The sequence below is a fragment of the Nannospalax galili genome, unplaced genomic scaffold (assembly GCF_000622305.1).
Source record: "Nannospalax galili isolate Female #2095 unplaced genomic scaffold, S.galili_v1.0 scaffold743, whole genome shotgun sequence".
Classification (NCBI taxonomy): Eukaryota; Metazoa; Chordata; class Mammalia; order Rodentia; family Spalacidae; genus Nannospalax; species Nannospalax galili.
The window spans coordinates 1,447,781-1,457,936 of NW_008349552.1; the positions used below are offsets into that span (position 1 = coordinate 1,447,781).

General features: G+C 39.7%; 1 pseudogene; it reads left to right on the top strand.

Moving 5' to 3' along the window:
• The window catches only part of LOC103745111, a 14,022-nt pseudogene extending 6,566 nt beyond the window's left edge, over positions 1-7,456 (top strand).
• Positions 7,457-10,156: the final 2,700 nt, after the last annotated feature.

The window sequence follows — 10,156 nt, forward strand, 5'->3', positions numbered from 1 at the left end:
AAGGGGTTGCAGAAAGAAATTCAATGAAGGTATAACTGTGGAAAAGCACAGCTATATTGAGAATGTAAACAGAAATAAAAATGACAGGGTTCCATGCTCATCTTTCATTAATAACTTTAAATATTAATGGACTGAACTCCCCAGTCAAAAGACACAAAGTATGTGAATGTATTAAGAAACAAAACGCATCTTTTTGTTCACTGCATAAAATTTATGTTTATATGACAATATTACAAACTTATCCAAGTCTTTTTAAAAAAATTATTCACTGTTCTTATTTTATGTGCATGAGTTCATGGCTTGCATGTATATAAGTGCACATGTGTCTTGCAATACCCACAGAGATCAGAAGACTGAGTTAGAGCCTCTGGAACTAACAACTGCCATGTGGGTGCTGGGGATTGAACTCAGGTTCTCTGCAAGAGCAGCCAGGTGCTCTTAACCTCTGAGCTATCTCTCTAGCCCCCACAAACTTATCTAAGTCTTAATAAATATTTATTAGTTGATAATTTTATATGGCAGATAGAAGTTTAGCAAACCCTATGAAATAGTAAAAAGAGTGTTATGGTTAGCTTCAGCTGTCAACTTGACCCAAACCTGAAGGTATTTGGGAAGAAGGAACCTTAACTAAAGAATCCCCTAGATCAGATGGGCCTGTGTCCATGTCTGCAATGCATTTCATTAATTACTAATTGATGTAAGAGGTCCCAGCCCTCTGTGGATGGTGCTAGGCAGGAGGGCCTAGGCTATATAAGACAGATAGCTGAGCAAGCCAGGAAAAAGTAATCTGGTACAGTGCATTCTTCCATGGTCTCTGTTTCAGTTCTTGCCTTCAGATTCCTGTCTTGAGCTCATGCCTTGGCTTCCCTCAATGATGAACTGCAACCTATAAAATGAAATAACCCCCTTTCTTCCCCAGTTGCTTCTAGTCATTCTGTTTGCCCCTGGAACAAGAGAGCGAACTAAGGCAGAGAGGTTAGAAACTTCAAACTTAGAAGCCTGGCATGATGGTCAATGCTTGTGACCCAAATACTTGGGGGGCTGAGGCAAGAGGATCGTAAGTTTGAAGTCAGCCTAGGCTATGGACCAAGCCACTGTCTTAAAACAAATAAGTAAGCAAACAAACTACTAAGCAAACACACCCTTCACACTTTCTTGTTTATCATTCACAAACTACTGAAAAATGGGCAACGTTATAATTCCTAACTAGATACTAGATGGTGTTCTTTTCAGACTCAAAAAAATTTGAATGATGTGCTATGTAGTTTGAACCACATAAAATCTCAATTTATTTTAATTACATGACTGTTTTAAAAGTTAAGAATAATAAGAATAATAAACTAAGGCCAGGTGTGGTGGTCTACATAGTAAGTTCCAGGCCAGTTGGGGGCTATAGGGAGACCCTGTCTCAAAAACACCAAAAAAAAAAAAAAAAAAAGAATAATAAACTAGGGGCTGGAGAGATGGCTCAGCAATTAAGCACACTGACTGATCTTACAGAGGTCCTGGGTTCAATTCCCAGTACCCACATGTGGGCTAACAACCGTCCTTAATTCCAGTTCCAGGAGATCTGACACCTTCTTCTGACCCCTGTGGGAACTGCATGACACAGGTCCACTTACACACATGCAAACAATACACTCATACACAAAAATTAAAATAATAAAATATTTTTAGAAGAATATTAAGTTAGGCGGTATAATGAATTTGTTCCAAAGAATTATTTCAACCAATAATGGAATATTAAATTGAGATATATGCTACTTACAACATTGCATGGATCATAATCATGCATTAATGAATACTAATGTCTACAACAACAGACAGTTACTATTTGATTATTGCTTTCCTATATACAAAGCACTGTTCTAAGTCCTTTAAGTATACAACTTATTTAATGCTCATAATCACCATATGAAGTAGCTCATTCACCTGATCAGGAAACTGAGGTATATATGGTCAAGTAACTTTCCCATATTTATAGCACTAATAAGTTTGAAGGGCAAATTTCAATCTAACAGTCTTGTTCCAGAGCCTACTTTTACCTCATGATCAACTCAAGAAGCAGCAAAGGATTTAGTACTCTAGGTTCTGTACTGTGCACAGGAAGGCTGTATAATATGCTAGAGCTGTCTGTTAAGCTGACTCAGGAGTGTTTGATAAGTCCTGCGCAAGAACAGTAATGCTTGCAATTATCCAGTTATCAGTACTGGACTGAATCAGTAGACGGAAGGAATTGCAACCAAAGCAAGGATATGACACCACATGACATGTTTGCTGAAGGAAAGAAGAGATAATACAATGGTCATCAGAACAGGTATTAAACAGAGGAGATGCACCAGAACAACTTCCAACCACACAATCTGGTGGTTTCTCTTTTGTAAAATATACTACTTATTCTGCATTGTGGGTATCTTGAGTGCTTTGAAGAATCTCAGAAGGCTCAGCAGTATTTAGAGTAGATACCACAAACCCATGCACAAGATCTCAAACACATTTTAATGTGTGCATCAGAATCCTCAACAGTATTAATAATAAATATCACACCTCCGTATATATGTTCACACACTCTCAGATACACATATACATTTTCATGTGTGCATGTATGTACTTATTTAGAAAGATGAAAAATTATAATGGCTATTTCTGGGTGGAAGACACAACAGTGTGGTATAACCAAAGAAAATGAGTCTTCAGTGACTGTACCTTGGTATAGAATTTGACTTTGAAATCATGAGAGTGTTTTGCAATTAGGTAATAACAATGCTTCACAAAAATCTTCAAAATTAGAAACAAACTGAAACAAATTCAAAGGCATGCTGGGTTGGTGTCATAGTTAGATAGATGAAGCAATTGTGACAAATGATTTTAAGCAGTTTGCTATACTTTAATCTGCACTTCACATTCTTAATAGTAAAAAAATGATACTGTATTTATAAATAATATAGAGAGGGCTAAGGAAATGGCTCAGCCAGCAAAGTATTTGCTGCCCAAACATGAAGACCTGAGTTCAATGCCCTAGAACCCACATAGAAAAGCCAGATGCAATGGTGCCAGTCTGTAATCCCAGCACTGGGGAGAGGGACAGGAGGATCCCTGGGGCTGCTGGCCAGTCAGTTTAGCCAAATCTGTGAGCTCCAGATTCAACGAAACTCTGTCCCAAAAAACAATGTGGAGAGAAACTGAGGAAGACATTCAACATCAAGTTCTAACCTCCATATACATGTATACACATGCATGTGTACATACACATGCATACACACAGACACATACAGAGATATATACACACACACAAGATGGATGGTATATGTAGAATATAGGATGCTATAAGATGTAAGTATGTATGTTGATAGATTTAGAACTAAAACCTTCCTATATAACAAAAATGCACACAAATATAAAATTGAAGATGTTAAGAACCTGAAGTTCACATTTTGAATTGGAAGATACTCATAAATTTGACTTTTTCTTACTAGAAACTGTTCCCCAGATCTTTCTACTGAAGGCAAACAAATTAAAGAGAAGCATGCACATTTCTTTTACCATAATAATAAAGAACCTTAAAGAAATGTTTGCAAATGGGAATTAGCAAGGCTTTTAAGGAACTAGAGCCTGCGGGGTTGGAGAGATGGCTCAGCTGTTAAGAACACTGGTTTTTCTTGTAGAAGATCTGGGTTCGAATCCCAGCATTCACATTAACAACTGTCCCAGGGGATCCGACAGCCTCTTCTGACCATTGCATGACATGGGTGCACCTACCTACATGCAAGCAATACACACATACACATAAGATAAAAATAATAAATAAAAGTTTTTAAAAGTTTTAAAAGGAACTAGAGACTGAAACCAAGTGAAACAGTCTAAGGATTGTAAAGTAGTTTAACATACGTTCAATTGTAGCCTCAACAACAGAGGAGAGTGAAGGTAAGGCAGAAAAGATATATTTGAAGAAACAACCCACAAATTATTTCCAAATTTGGTGACATATATTAACTCAAATGTCTCAAAGAGGACAAGTAAAAAGAAAACTATGTATAACAAGAGCCTGGTTAAATTATCCAAAACCAAATATAAAACAAAAATCTTGGAAAAATTTGGAAAAATATTTAAAGTATTTTAAAAGCATTCATTGGGAAAAAGAAAACTCCGGATGGAAAAGCCGATCTTGACAATAAAGAATGTCAGGGAAGGAAAATAAGTGGATAAATGTGAATGACATCTGAAGTCCAAGTTTTATTTCTTTAAAGATAAATGTCTGGAAGAAAAAAATTAAAAATGTAATACAGATTTTATATAACAAGAATAACCCAAAGAATGAAAGGGGGCAAATGGAAGTATAATACATGAAATAGATTGTGATAAATGTCATTGAATTCACTGGTGCAATCACTAAAGTTTGTTTTTTTTAAAGAGTTTCAGGGAGGCAAAAATTGCTTTGCTGCGGCCTGGAACTTGCTCTCTTTTTGGCATCTGCTCTTGATCCATGTGAGAGACAGTAAGCTGGGCGAGGAAGGTGACCAAGGCTGCAGAATGGCCAGTTTTGAGCCAGCAGGAAGGACTAGTGGATTTGTCAACAACTACCCTTTGAGTGCCAGTCGGGGAGAGTAATAGAGAGAGAAAGCATCAAAAACTTCTGAAAGCAATCAGTTTCCTTAATGAAAAAAAAAAAGTTGGAAATTGCCTGAGAGATCTGAGGCTGAAAGTGGAAGTTTAATGTAAGTTCAGAAGGATAGGAGAAAAATTGCTCCTTTCTGATCTGTTTGGACCGGGTAAACCTTCATCTTCACTGGCTGTTGTGAAAAAGCGACTGAACAGAGTCAAATCAAAGAAGACTCTGGAATTACCCTTTAACAAAGAAGAGGCTAAACAGATCTACAAAGTAGCAGTCAGTAAAACCCCACAAACTCCAAATGGGATCCTATTGTGGAGAGTAACTGGCGAACCCCCTGGAGCAGGAAGCTTTTAACCTTCATACGAACAAGCAGTCAGTGACAGACCCTTTACTGACTCCTATGGAAAAAGCCTCCCTCAAAGCCATGAGCCTGGAAGGGGCTAAGATTGCCGAGCAGAGTTACAGAGGGTCCAAGTTCTGCAGTCCTGCTTTGAGGCTAGGGCTCCAAGAGAGAGAAAATCAAAAGTAAAAAGCACCACAAAATTGTGAAGAAAGGAAAGGCCAACAAATCCCTAAAAGAGTTTGAGCAGCTGAGGCGGGTCGATTCAAGTGCTACATTGGAAGAACTGGGAAAAATTGAAAAGGCCAGAATGATGGAGCGAATGTGCCTTAAGCATCAACAGTGGGAAACGGGCCAAGTCAAAGCCAACTACGGCAAAACATGACCTGGAGGCCTGCCAAACTGCAGAACAACTGGCTAAGAACAAAGAACTGACGCAGAAACTCCAGGTAGTTTCCAAGAGTGAGGAAGAGGAGGGAGGCGCTGAAGACAAAAAATCCTTGCCTGTGGTGGGGTAAGTGAAGTACACACAACTGCAGATGGACTGAATCCCTGGATGCTTAGGAGCTACAATTGTGATATAACAGAGGGGGAAATCCAGACCAACCTTAAACCACTGCCAGAGTGGTTGGCTCATGACTTTTCTGCCAGTGAGGGAAATGAAAGACCAGTGGCAGAGGAAGCGATTTTATTGAAAGAATTTGAGGAAAGGCGAGCCCATAGAAAAAGATCTGAGTGATATCCAGTTTCCTGTTTCCCTACACTTTGTGAACTGAAGCCATGAGGCTCACTGTCTCACTGGGGGTGCTCCTTGTTTTTTTGTGCTGATTTATGCCAATGAAAACTTGCTTATAAAATGTTCTGAATTCTGGCTGTATCAAACTTTGAAGAGTACCTTTTGTGGATGAGCTGTTCCCCAGTTTTATGAGTTGTATCTAAGGAATGGCTCTGTAAACAGAATCCTGCCGGACTTTGAGTTCATTTGCCTTGTGTTTTAGTTTGTTCCTCCATTGCTGTGACAAAACACTCTGACCAGTACCAACTTGGGGAGGAAAGGGTTTATTCAGCTTACACCTCCCAGGTCACAGTTCATCAGGGAACCCAGTGTAGGAACTTCAGAGCAGGAACCTGGAGGTAGGAGCCGAAGCACAAGCCATGGAGGGTAGCTGCTTACTGGCTTGCTCCCCTGGCCCCTGCTCAGCCTGCTTTCTTATGCAACACAGGCCCACCTGTCCAGGGGTGGCACCACCCACAGTAGGCTGGGCCCTCCCATAGCACACAACAATCAAGAAGATGCCCCACAGACATGGCCACAGGCCAGTTCAATGGAGGCAAATTCCCCAACTGAGATTCCCTCAGCCCAGGTGTGTCAAGTTGACACTAAGGCTATCCAGCACACCTTGTTACCTCTTCTGGTATCAGGACACATTTTATTTTGCCCCCATGGAGCACTCTCATTGAAAGTTTAATCACCTTGAACCAGTGATTTTAAATGTCAGAGGCTATGCTCCAATATCCTGTTCTGGCCAGAGAAAGCTTAGCGTCACCTTTACAAAAAAATAGGTACAAACATAAATTTATTTGGGCAAACAAACCAAGGACCATTGGCAATAAACTCAACATCTCAAGCACAAAATTTGGAGGTTCAACCAGGATGTCCATTGAGAACACTTGTTTCTACCTTGGACTACCTAATTTTTCTTCATCCTAGGCAGAAGAATGGAGCTATAAATGTGAATGATTAAGGCAGCCTTAATAACCTTGATATCAACTATCTGAGGATGACACCTCTTCAAAGTTGGAGGAATGCCAATAGATGTTCACTTTTTTAACATTTTAAAATGAGTTTGCTCTTCCTTATGTTTATTTACTTTTTGGGCATGTAAAAAGGGCTTTTTCAAACTTTTAAAATTGTAAAAAGGGCAATTTTTTTAGAAATAAAGTTTCGAATTTTTTTAAAAAAGAAAAAAATCTGAGCTCAACCACAATGCTGAGCTGGTGGGCTGCCTAGAAACAAAAGATTCTAAAACCCAGGAGGTAGTATCTGAATTGCCGAATTGCGGTATTGTCTCAGAAACTCAATGAGGAAAATCATCAATCCAAGAAGCAAAAAGAAAATTCAGTGGGGACTGTCCTCTAGGTCCAGAGAGAGGAAACTGCCCCAGAGGAAGAGGGCCCTCTGCTGCTACAGAGGCCAGAGTAGAAATTCTGGAGGAACCAGAAGTAGAGGACTTGGAAGATGAAGTGGAGAGAGACCAAACGCATTTGACAAAGGAAACTTTTGCTGCGGACAATGCCATCAAAGAGTTCTTGAAAGAAAAGAGGGAAGCTGTAGAGGCCAATAAGCCTAAGGATGTGGACCTGACACTGCTTGGCTGGGGCAAATGTGGCAAGAGAGACCCCAGTTTCTTAATAAAGCTCCTGAAGGTTCTCCAAGAAAAGACAAGAAATTGTCCAATGTGATCATCAATGAGAGAAGAAGCACAATATCTGTGGTGGTTTGAATGAAAATGTCCCCTATAGGCTCCAAGTGTTTGGACATTTCGTCCTCAGATGATGGTTCTGTTTTTGGAGGTTTTAGAAGGTGTGGCTATCCTGGAGGAAGCATGTCACTGGGGGTGGGCTTAGAGAGTTCTTAAGCCTTGCCAGATCTCCAGTTGTTCTCTTGCTTCCTGTGGCTGCAAGATGATGTGAGAGCTTCACTTCTGTTGTTCCTGCTCTAGCCACCTCCAGCTACCATGCCTCCCTGCCATGACGGACTGTAATTCCCCTGGAACTGTAAGCTCAAATAAATTCTTCCTTCTATAAATTGCTTGGGTCAGTGTTTCTATCACAGCAATAGAAAAGTGACTAATACAATATCCATGCCATAGCTCATCAGGTATGGGTACTTTTTTTAAAATTTTATGTACCAGTTACAGTTTTTTAAAAAAAAATTTAATAACCACATAATTAGTAGAAACATTTCATTACAACAGCATTAACATAGTAACAGTTTCCAGAGAAAAGATGCATCTTTTTTCAAAATTGGCTGTAAATTTTTAGGTTCACAGTGTTGAATTAACACAATTATACAATATCGTACTAAGTACAAACCCTATAAGATGTAAGATTGAATTAGGTTATAATGTTTAAAAAAGATCTCCATTTTATTTTAAAATACACTCTTTCATACAGAAAAACTCATTTTTAATGAAATTAACACTTGGATGTTTACACATGCACCTCTAATCTCTATGTATCTGATTATTACTAGTCACAGTTGGTTACTTTCTGAGATCCTTGGCACCTTGAGCATGGATATAAAGTCATCAGGTAGTTTCAATGGTAATGTTTTTCATATCTACTAATTAACATGAAGCAAATTTTTATGCTTCTTCCTCAACTATAACTCATTATTAAAAATTTATTGAATTTTTGTGTATTTCATACAGAACATCCCAAACAATCTCATTTATCTTTGTACCTACATCCCAAATGGCACCCTCCCACAGCTTCCTCCTGCCAATGGAGCCCATATACTGCCATTCCTGTTACTGTCCACTGTGTTGTCAGTGCCCCCAGCTGTTCCCCAGTGCTAGTCCATCTGCTGAGTCTACTCAGCCTATCTAGAGTTCTTTGTTTTAGGAAGATCACCTGTTCCTCATCTAACAGCAATCATTTGCCAATATTCCTTTAGATAAGATGGGGATCTGTTGTTCATTTTCCCAGTTCTATGCTGGGTTACTGTCTGGGAGTCTCTTGGGCTACCCTGGCCAACAACTCAAAGGAAGGCATTTCCTGTCTGGCATTGTTTCTTGTTATATAGCCTTTTGCTATACACATGGACTCTTAAAGAATTATACTGATCCTTTTAATTTTTGGTTATGCTTTCCTTTTGGGTGTTTAAGACCATATGGTTGGCCCAAATAAATCAATTTATATTTACACTTAAGGTCATTTGAGGATCTGTTCCTCAGGGGTCACATGGGCTTGGGAGGAGCCCCTGGCTCCTTTCCTCTAGCAGGTCTATCTATGTGAAGACAAGTCAAAGGTCCTGTTCAAACATGTCTGGCTTCACTAGGAAGCATGGAGGAAATGTTTCCCTTCTCTTTGTAGACTGGACACTGGTTCAAGTCCATCTGGTGGGGTCTCCATGGCCTCCTTGATCAAGGTGGCTCACCACAGTTACAGGACATTTTGAAAGATGCTCCATAGTCCTCTGGAACTTAGTCAACCTTAGAGGGTAAGGAGCAAAAACTTTCCTTTATGTCCCTCTGACCAGATTAGTATAGGCCTCAAAGCATGGCTATTAAACATCAAAGAAGGTTAGTTCCACCAGTCTGTTATTTTTAATTACCATGTGCTATGTAGATAAAGCTTGGGCAAAAACTAAATGTTCTCAGATAAACCTTGACTAGACATGTATTATGTTCCTTGAGTTAACTATAAATATAATTCGTCAGTAGGATGTGGGACTAATATGGTTCCCTCTAGTTTTTTTAAAACTAGCTAGGCATACGCAATTTGAAAGGACTGTCCAGAACCCTATAGAATCTATATGTAACATCCAGAGGGCCTTCCAAAAGCTGATCACTCCCAAGACTGTCACCAAGCCAGGCCATATCATCAAGGCCATAAAACCAGAGAATGTGGGTTTCTGCTCTTCCTCAAGGTCCAACTTGACTGCTCTATAGAGCAGTCCAAAACACTCTCCAAACTTCACCAGAAACAGCTGCAGAAAAACTCTGTAGATGACTGAGTTGTCAGAGGAGTGACATTTTGGTGCCTAGGACAGGGAACTCTAATCTTCCTCCTTGGGTTGCTCGGGGCTGCAGGATGAATCCAAAACCTGGCTTAGTGCACTGTGTAGTTAAGTCATATATTAGCATTAAAGGCATTTTTACCTATTTAAAAAATTGCAGCTAAAAATCCAATAGAGGAAAGTGAAATACATGAGGCAAATAAAAACAAATATTAAGATAGCATCAAAAATCTCCCGCCAGGTGCTGGGTTTGCCGTAGCAGCGCCTCCAGCACCCAGGGAGAGTGTAAGTCCAATCCCTACCAGCAAAGGGATGAAGATTTCTCTCCACTGGCGGCTGTGTAGGAGGAGAGCGGCTTTTTCCTTTTCGAGTAGGTACACCTGGAATGTAATCATTACTGGTACACAAAAGGTAGACAAAGAGAAATTAACACAGTTTTGGGCTTTTCCTTTGCACCATA